This window comes from Amphimedon queenslandica, unplaced genomic scaffold, assembly GCF_000090795.2.
Source record: "Amphimedon queenslandica unplaced genomic scaffold, v1.1 AMPQUscaffold_13449, whole genome shotgun sequence".
Classification (NCBI taxonomy): domain Eukaryota; kingdom Metazoa; phylum Porifera; class Demospongiae; order Haplosclerida; family Niphatidae; genus Amphimedon; species Amphimedon queenslandica.
Window position 1 is genome coordinate 37,372 of NW_003546315.1, and position 8,942 is coordinate 46,313.

General features: G+C 35.7%; 1 long non-coding RNA gene across 1 annotated transcript; it reads right to left on the minus strand.

The window, feature by feature from the left end:
- Positions 1 to 1,028: 1,028 nt before the first annotated feature.
- LOC109581283 (uncharacterized) lies at positions 1,029 to 1,283 on the minus strand. Its single transcript, XR_002184582.1, has 2 exons — positions 1,237 to 1,283; positions 1,029 to 1,173 (listed from the first exon to the last, which is right to left on the minus strand). It is a non-coding gene; the product is annotated as an uncharacterized LOC109581283 (long non-coding RNA).
- Between the last annotated feature and the right edge of the window lie 7,659 nt (positions 1,284 to 8,942).

Consider the following 8,942-nt stretch of genomic DNA (forward strand, 5'->3'; position numbering starts at 1 on the left):
TTTTCATGCAATAGGTTGAAATTATTTAAGGATTAAAATAAACCATAGTGTTCCTATACCTATCTGTTAACCTTAAGAAGTTATGAATTTTTAAGTGGAAGTGTATCAAATCCGGAAACATTTTATCCCCACATTTCAGCCAGGAAAGGGTTAATTAAGGCGTGGTTTGTTTTGATTGGTCAGTCATTATTAATTATTTTTCATTGATAGTAAACGTACCTATAAGCCTATTAATTAATAATCTTGACACATGAATTATTATTTTCATTGGCTAATTTGGCTCCTTAATTATTAATTGCAACAGCTGCACTGCAGTAAGTGCATTCACAGATTTGAATGAGTAACTAAAGACTGTAAAGAGAGTTATAATGGACTCTGACACTGAAGATTACAATCTAGGTCTTCTTTATAGTGATGTAAGCATCTGTATGATAAATTTAGTTATGACTCTTCAATGGGATCCAATGAACTCTAGACCTGCTTCTCCAATTCCCCCAAGAGACGAGCCCAGCAATCCTTCAGGACCACCAAGAGGTCGCAGAGCAGGGAGAAGACCACCAAGAGGCCGGGGAGGGAGAAGACCACCACATCCTCCAAGAAATCAGAAACCACCGCCAAGAAGTCCCAATCGGGATGCGGACCGTAGGGCTACAGAAGAAGTAGCTGACAGAGGTCGTGGCACAGCGGGGAGAGGAAGGGGCCGGGGAGCTGCAGGCAGACCAGGAGCAGGAAGTGGTGGTAGAGGTGACGGGTCTTCTGCTCCTCGTAAACCAGGCGGGCGAGGGAGAGGAGATAGAGGAACAGCGAGAGAGAGGTGGCAGTCCGCTCAACCTCACCACCATCAAAGAAGAGGAGGGAGAGGAAGGGGCAGGGGAGGGAGAGGAAGGGGGTCATGGCAGGGACAGCCCTCACAGTTAGACAGACTCATTGATATTATTGAACTAATTATTACCAGTAACCGTAATTACCGTAGCCAGTATTACTAAAGCCTAGTTGTATTATATATCATTATTATTTATAATGTCGTATCCCATTATATATAACACTCATTTATTCATTCAATAAGAATACTAGCATTTTATTACACAATGGTGCAGTCATGTTTGCCATTTGAGGCATGAGTGAGTGTGGATGGCTTGACTAGTGGATCATGTAGTATCCAGTGTGATATTCCTAGAATTGTTATTATGCATGGTGAGAATGAATGTTAATGAATGTTAATAATAGTTAGTTTACCTCTTGCATTAGACAGCTATCATTAGTTGTTAATAGCTCCTTCTAGTAACTACTAAAGTCAACTCTAATGTGTTATTTTGCTGCTCCAGTGCTCCTGAAGTCCTGATAGATTCCAAAATCTATCCCAACAAAATACTGTTCGAAGTCGCCATTTTGTTTTTTTGTGACACACCCATTTGACGTAAATGCATGGGCGGTGGTTGCTAAGGCAAATTGAAATTGTTATTTCTCCAATACATCATGTATAGAAGAAATGTAAGTGTGGACATACAAATATATGTAGATAGCGCGACGGTGAAAACAATTTTAGGAACGACCTGGGGGCTACGCCCCCAGGTCGTTAATAACTGTATAGACTTTTTTCAATGATATCCAATATCAGAAGTATAATGAAATACACTGAAGTCTAGTGATCTGGCTTAGGTACAGGTGTCTAAAATTATGAAAACTGAGCAGCTGTAAAATTATGTTGCACTCTGACGGCTCTGTTAGATTATATTTCGCTCTATGATAAAAGTAGCGTAATTTGTTCGAGTTATTTCAAAATAATTTACCTATTAGCTCTTAAAAGAACTGGTAATCACTTAGTCTGCGCACTGCTGAACACACAAGTATGCAGAGAAAGAGAAGAATAGAGCGAATATTCACCCAGTGCAGTCAGTCACTATGGCAAATCTGAGCATGCGCATTAAGTTTCAAAATGGCGACTAATTTTAAGGGGAGGTGATATCACGCCCAAATGACTAGTTTATAATCTAATATGAATGAAGATATGGAAAGCACCTTTGTAGTCCTTGACTCACGCTCCAAGGAATGATGGAAAGTCAACTTGAGCTGTTCTCAAGTTTAAAAGATTATCCGGTGCATACAAGAAGATGAAAGCAGAAAAAGTCTGAAGAATTTTGCAGAAATTTGAATTTGGGCCTATTATACAGAAAACCTTCTGCTACACTACAGTCCACTCTAAAGGTACCAGGAGAATCACTCAGTGAAGGAGAGCTCATCTAAGCCATTTATAAAGCCGTACAAGGTAAGATAGAAGAGTTATAATCATTTGAAAATTATAAATTTGGTCGCCATCTTGAAAAATCAACCTCAACCTTACATATAGGCTACCGCTTATATAATCTGTCCCATCCAGCTGGTACATCAATTTCAAATCAACTTTGTTTACCAGTAGCCTCTTCAATGACCCTTTATAAAATAACACAAAAAAAGAGAGATCTTTTGGAAGCATGTCACTGAATTCATCTAGCAGATGAGCCTTTACTTAACTTACAGACAAAAATTGAGAGTATTGTCCACAAAAGCTGTCACCGCCTCTCTTTTTCTTTTAGAATATAAAATTTTTACCTCGTAGGTATATTTCTGAGAGCTACCCTAAAATAAATATGTCAATGACATAATGCAAGCATTAACACTGGATTCATAACTTTTATCACACTGTAAAAGGTTGAGCCTGAGTTACAGTGAGTAACAATGACACGGTTGTCACTTGGGGTTGTGTTTACGATTGTATGCCACCTTGGTTCTCTACTGTAGAAGGCTAAATGACACTGTTAGTTACATTTCCTGTCACCATGTTTCTAATTGGAACACCTTTGGAGTGCTGCAGCCAATGCTTGTAGATGTTGAAAGTATGGCCATTGGCACTATACCACCTGCAATCTTATCATGTGACAATTATAGAGAATGATCCTACAGTATTAAATAATATGTATATTTGCAATCATGGTAAACCTATTATTAGTGTGTGTTCAATGGGTTAAAGTGTGAGCCACTACCCAAAGAATTGGAAAATTTGGATCCTTTAAGTTGCCAGTTAATACAGAGGGCCAAGTGTTTTCAGACAATTGTTAGGCTAGGCACACGGAACTTAAAAGTACATACCTATAATTCTTTGAAGGCTCTCAAAGGTCCAATTTTTAATTTACCCCTTCCATTAAAAAAGCAATGAAAACCTTAAATGAGGTCAGTATAAATTCTAATCATTTGCCTAATCCAGAACTTTATATTGTTATTAATAGACAGCCTACTAAATTAATTTCTGGCATATCCTACTTGATTTGAATAAAATAAAAGCAGCATTAAAAAATTAAAATAATGAATGGGCTTTAAAGAAATGTATATGATGATTTTATTAATGAAATGTCTAAAAATATTATACAAGCTGTTAGCAATACTACTTGTAAAATGCTTGAAAAAGCAAACGATCAAGATTTAGAAGACCCTTTGGCATGTACCATTAGAAGTCTTGTAAAATTGCAACAAATTCTGATATCAGTCAATATAAATTAATGAATGTAACAGACATGCTTATAAACAATAGACGAGCATTTTGTGTTAAGCTTTCCTACTTTATTTTAAACTGGACAATATGGAGTGCATCATTCCAGATCGGCACAAACTTTATCATTTAGTGAATACATAAAATCAAAAATTTTAAACGAAGATTCCTAATTTCATAGAAATCATTCATATTACTTGCACTATTACGGATTAAAAGTTAACAAGGCCTTAAAAACTGGCATACAAAATTTATTAAAAACAACAAGAGGCAATGTTGGTGAAACTATTGCTGAAATATTAGAAACAAGCATAACAGGATAAAAATATTCATATAATTGATTTCACCCACCTTGCGAATACAACTTGGTCATGATTAAGACTTAAAGAAGTTCTCTCTACCTTATAATGCTTCTAGAGAAGTGTTTTGACAGTATCTCTATGTTGCCTTGCTGTTACAAAGCTCTTCACTTTGTGCCATGTTTAAGCTGCCATCTGTGACCAAACCCACTACGGAAAGGAGCGTGGGCGTGTGTTTGCTAAGACTTATCAATTTTGTTATTTCTTTAATACAACATGTATAAAAAAGAAATGTTACTGTGAACATACATATATAAAGTCGGTTTCAGTTGAGTTGCCCAAGCACCACCCCTTATAACTTTTTTATTACTAATGCTAGCAACCTGAAACTTGGTATAGTTGCATAACGGGTTCTTCTGAAAATCTGTACCTATTTTTGAGTCTCTAGGTACTCTGGAAGGTTCTGAATGGGTTCTTCCGCTCTAGTTCAAAGGAAGCCGCCATGATGAATCATTACATTTATGCTACATCACACTCGTGAATATAATTTGCATCTCATTATTATTTTTAAAAATTAATTTTTTTTATTTTATAAAATAAAAGCAGACAAATAAGGTCCTCTAAAGTAGCAGGCATTCAACTAGCAGACTATACTACTGGGAAACATCTGCTATACCTGTCCACAGCCTTCTTGATCGCCGTTTTTCTTCATCACCCTCAACCTAGGTTGTTATCTTCCGTATTGGAGGTCTTTGTCAGCTTTGTGACAAAAAAAATCTAGCCAGTTATAATGAAAGGTAGCAAAGCAAGGATAAAATAGACAACAAAAGGTCTAGAAACGCTCAATGAAAGAGTTTGCTTGCACTTTGCCACCATTTTGGGTGTGGCTAGGAATGATGTTTTGTGATGCAAACATTGATTTACTTCCTGTGGCAACTCAAATGAAACTGACTATAGAAACATCGGACGTGGGTGAAATCAATTATAGGAACGACCTGGGCGCTACGCCTCCAGATCGTTAAAAAGAAAATGTATTAGATGAAGAATTTGAGGGCAGTTTAACCACCATGTGGGCTCCAATAATGGGCACAAATCAATATCGGTGTTGTGAGAAAGGTGAAGTCAAAGCAATGATTCGTGAATATGGATCGCCAACACTCTTTCTAAAATTAAGTTGCTCTGAATACGTTTCAGGTGATATAGTGCAATATTTAAGAAAAGTGAATAGTGCACCACAATCACAGTATTTCTGGATTGTGTACTGAGGACCTTCTTTCAGTATTGCAACAATTTTTATACAAGTTTAAGGATTTCTTTAATGTAGTCATTCTCCAGAGAGGTGTTTTAGGCAAAGTAGAGCAATATTATGTTAAAAAAGAATATCAAATACATGGACGCCTCATTATCACATTCTTCTATGGATTGAAAATGCTCCTGTTGTTGGTATTGATCGTGCAGAAGAAGTCTGTTCTTTCATACTAGATAAGATCATGTGTCATATTATCAGATAGTAAAACGTCGCAAGATTTAAACTTTTTGGTAAGAAAATACCAAATGCACAATTGCTGGAAATACCAAATGCACAATTGCTGGAAATACCAAATGCACAAGTGCTGGAAATTCCATATACTAGGATATTTTTGAGAAGCTAAAATTTCAATAATTTCTGCTCTTGAAGCATTCGCAAAATAAATTTTTGCAAATTGAACTGTTAATTTGTAAACCACACCCATTATGCAACTTAGACCACACCACTGCATTAATTAACACATTAAAACCATGCTCTATGCACATAATTTTATATGTGGACTGGATTCTCGATCAATAGACCTAAGCATGACTACTTACACAATGGAGTCTGGTATGCGTGGTTTTCATGTTTATAATGATATCCATGAGCTATCACAAGATATATTGCCTTGTATCAAGGAGTCTGGTAACAATAACGACCCATATGCTGTGGCAATGATGAATGGTAATGCTGTAGTAGGTCAAGTCACAAGAGTCATATCTGCTCTCTGTTCCAAGTTCTCATGCAAGGAGGTTTGCTTCAATGTAGGGTCACAGGACATCAATGCTATTCAAGGGATCTTCTACAGGGAGGTTTAGAACTCCCATGTTGACTCTACTAGTCCTTCTGCTGCTCGCTTAGAAAAGGTACGGTCTCGTCTTTAACAATGTTCTATAATAGCAGGTGTAACTGAAAAGAATGACACAGTTGAAACATTGGATAAAAGAATTAAGTTTGAAGATAGTACCGTTAAATTTGAAGAGATCATTACAGAAACAACTAAAGTGTGGCAAAGTTTTAACAAACATTGAGTAACACTAGTTAATAAACAAAAGTTAACTGATAGAAGAATGCTTGATGGAGGTCATTACTTTTACACATAGTGTATTAAAAAGTCCGTTTAGATGTTCGAAAGGTCTCGGCTGCACTTTCCATTAAAGCAAAGCAAGATCTGACGACATTAAAATACAATATGGGCTTCAAATAGTACTTGCAGAGATAGAAATCATTGGATATTACCTACCAATATGATTGAATAGAAAGTACTTCATGTTTAGGCTTCAGGATATTCAGGTCTTGATGAAGAAACAATTGAAGTTTTAAAAAATTTCTTCTTATGTAAAGAAGTTTGGGTTGTTACCAGGCAAAAACAAAGTTGTGGTTCTGATTGTGGTCTGTTTTCTATTGCTTCTGGAATACAAATTTTATTCAATCGAAAGGAGCACTTTCACTTTTGCGAAGCAAAAATGCTCTAGGCTGTTTTGAAAATAAGAATTTTCTTGTTTTCCCAGTTATTAGCAATCAATCATTTTATTCAAAATTATAATAGACTATTCAAAACTGCTACTATTACTCAATCATACAACTATTCGAAACTGTAATTATCATTCATTATACAATAAGTAGTTGCTTGTCTAATAATAAATATTCATAGTACCTAAATAATTGCCTTGATATTACTTTCATTGCAGCAGTCCTGCACCTTTAAAACCATTTACAATGATTTCAGGCTTTGATGGCAAGTAATCATACAGCTCCATTACGAACCCAGCTCCCAGTGGTTTCATGATACTCATTATGAGATCAACTACATTTGAAGTGCCACTCTCTCATGATGAATTTAATCTTTCAGCATAACAACTTTGAAACTTACTCTTAAATACTCTTTGATGGCTTTGTTTGCATTGACATCTAAGGGCTGAAGTCTGTGAGTACAATTCCCTGGTACTATAGCAAATTGAATGTTAGGACTAGCTAGAAGGGTCATAATGCAAGGAGTGTACTGCCCTTTGAATCGATTGAATATTATGGGTGCTGATTACAAATGAAGCTCCATTTTTTTGCTATCAATATAGGGTAAGAGAATTATATTAATATAATCTTATGTAGTCTTTTCATTCGCCCAGTAATTACAACAATAAGTTGTGTCCACGATTCTGGAAATATTATTAATGGCAAACACTTTGGTGTCTTCCCGTGATATATAATTTGAGGGAGAAAAAAACACTAATAGTTTCAGCAAACACTACTGTTAATTGGTGTTTCTCGTCCAATCCCCCAAATTCAACATGCTTTGAACCCTTCAAAGCCATAGTCCAACTTGAAGCGGGAACATAATTGAGACCAGTATGATCCCAATTAATGATTAATTCAGGTGGTATATTCCCCATTACAGCAATAGACATTACATCGAAAATGAACTGTGCCTTAACTTTTATCTACTTTTCTGGATAAGCCTTAGCTTTTGAACTTGCCCTCCTTTTTATGTAACCCATACGAGTAAGAAAGCTCTGTGCCCAGTGCTTGGTAACAATGTGACCACCATTTTCTTTCTGTAATCTCATGTCATGATGCAGAACAATACCAATGGCAGTTGCCTTAACTATTGCCTAGTTAATGACACCTCCGTTGTCTCTTAGCCTTAATTAGGTATGCCTTCACTTGACTGTCCAATTCATCCCCTAGTAATAATGGTTTCCCTCTTTTCTTGCTCTTTATTTCCTTTACAGTCGTATGTGTCTGTCTGAAACTGGTATTGTATTTCTTAACCCAAGTTCTAATTGCTTACTTTAAGTTGCCTTCCAGGATAAATTCTTTGTAACTTTCAAATCGCTTTTGTTCCTCCATTTTCTATAGCACATTTAGCAATGACAGCTTTCTAATGGGGTAAAAACACTTGATACTGTCCACAAGAGGTACTTGTTTTATTATGTGGTTTATCTGATACCATTTTAACCATTTCATTGGCTGCTTCAGTAGCTGCTGGAAGAATTAAGGATGACATTGAGGGGTCATGAGTATCTGTTAAGACATCATATTTGGATGGAGGAGGTTTAGTTTGACATTTAGATTTGAAATACTTGTACAAAGCCATGATGCTAATGCTAAGACCTTAAAGAGTTAATAATTGAATGATTAATTAATTTTTGACAACATCTATCACAATTTTGAGTTTTAAATTTTTGCGATTGGGCAAAAAATGCGAAATCTGTGAAAATTTGACAACACAAAAATATCACAGCGAACAAAATATGAAAGTGGGCAAGACATATGCTTCTGGATGCCAATTTTATTTTCCTAGACCAGTATGAGATAGTATTTGCATTAATGATGTTGAAAATAGCTTGAAACATGCAATAAAATATATTATCTCAAACAAGAAAAAAAGAAGTACGTGTCAACAACTACAATCCTTTATTGTTGAAATTGTGGCATTTAAATATGAACATCATACATAGGTGAGAGGAGTCTGTAGTAAACAGAGTATGAAACTGGATACATTTCACAAAATGATTTCAAACCACTTCAAAACTTGTTCAATGCAAATTTACTTCTTTGATACTCAATTAGTATTCCACAAAATCCAAAGCGCCTTTGCAGATAGTACGGATGCGATTTCCATAAATATCTAATTTGATTAATTATCTGTTAATTTACCACACATGCCTTGAATATGGCTGAATGGAGTCAAAAAGCAACTTCTGCCATTTTAAGTATTTGGAAGGAGCAGGAAATTTAAAATCAACTTGATGGTGTTCAGAGGAATCATGTCATTTATGAGGGTGACTATAAATAATAATGATGATACTATAAGTAGTTAATATAACTT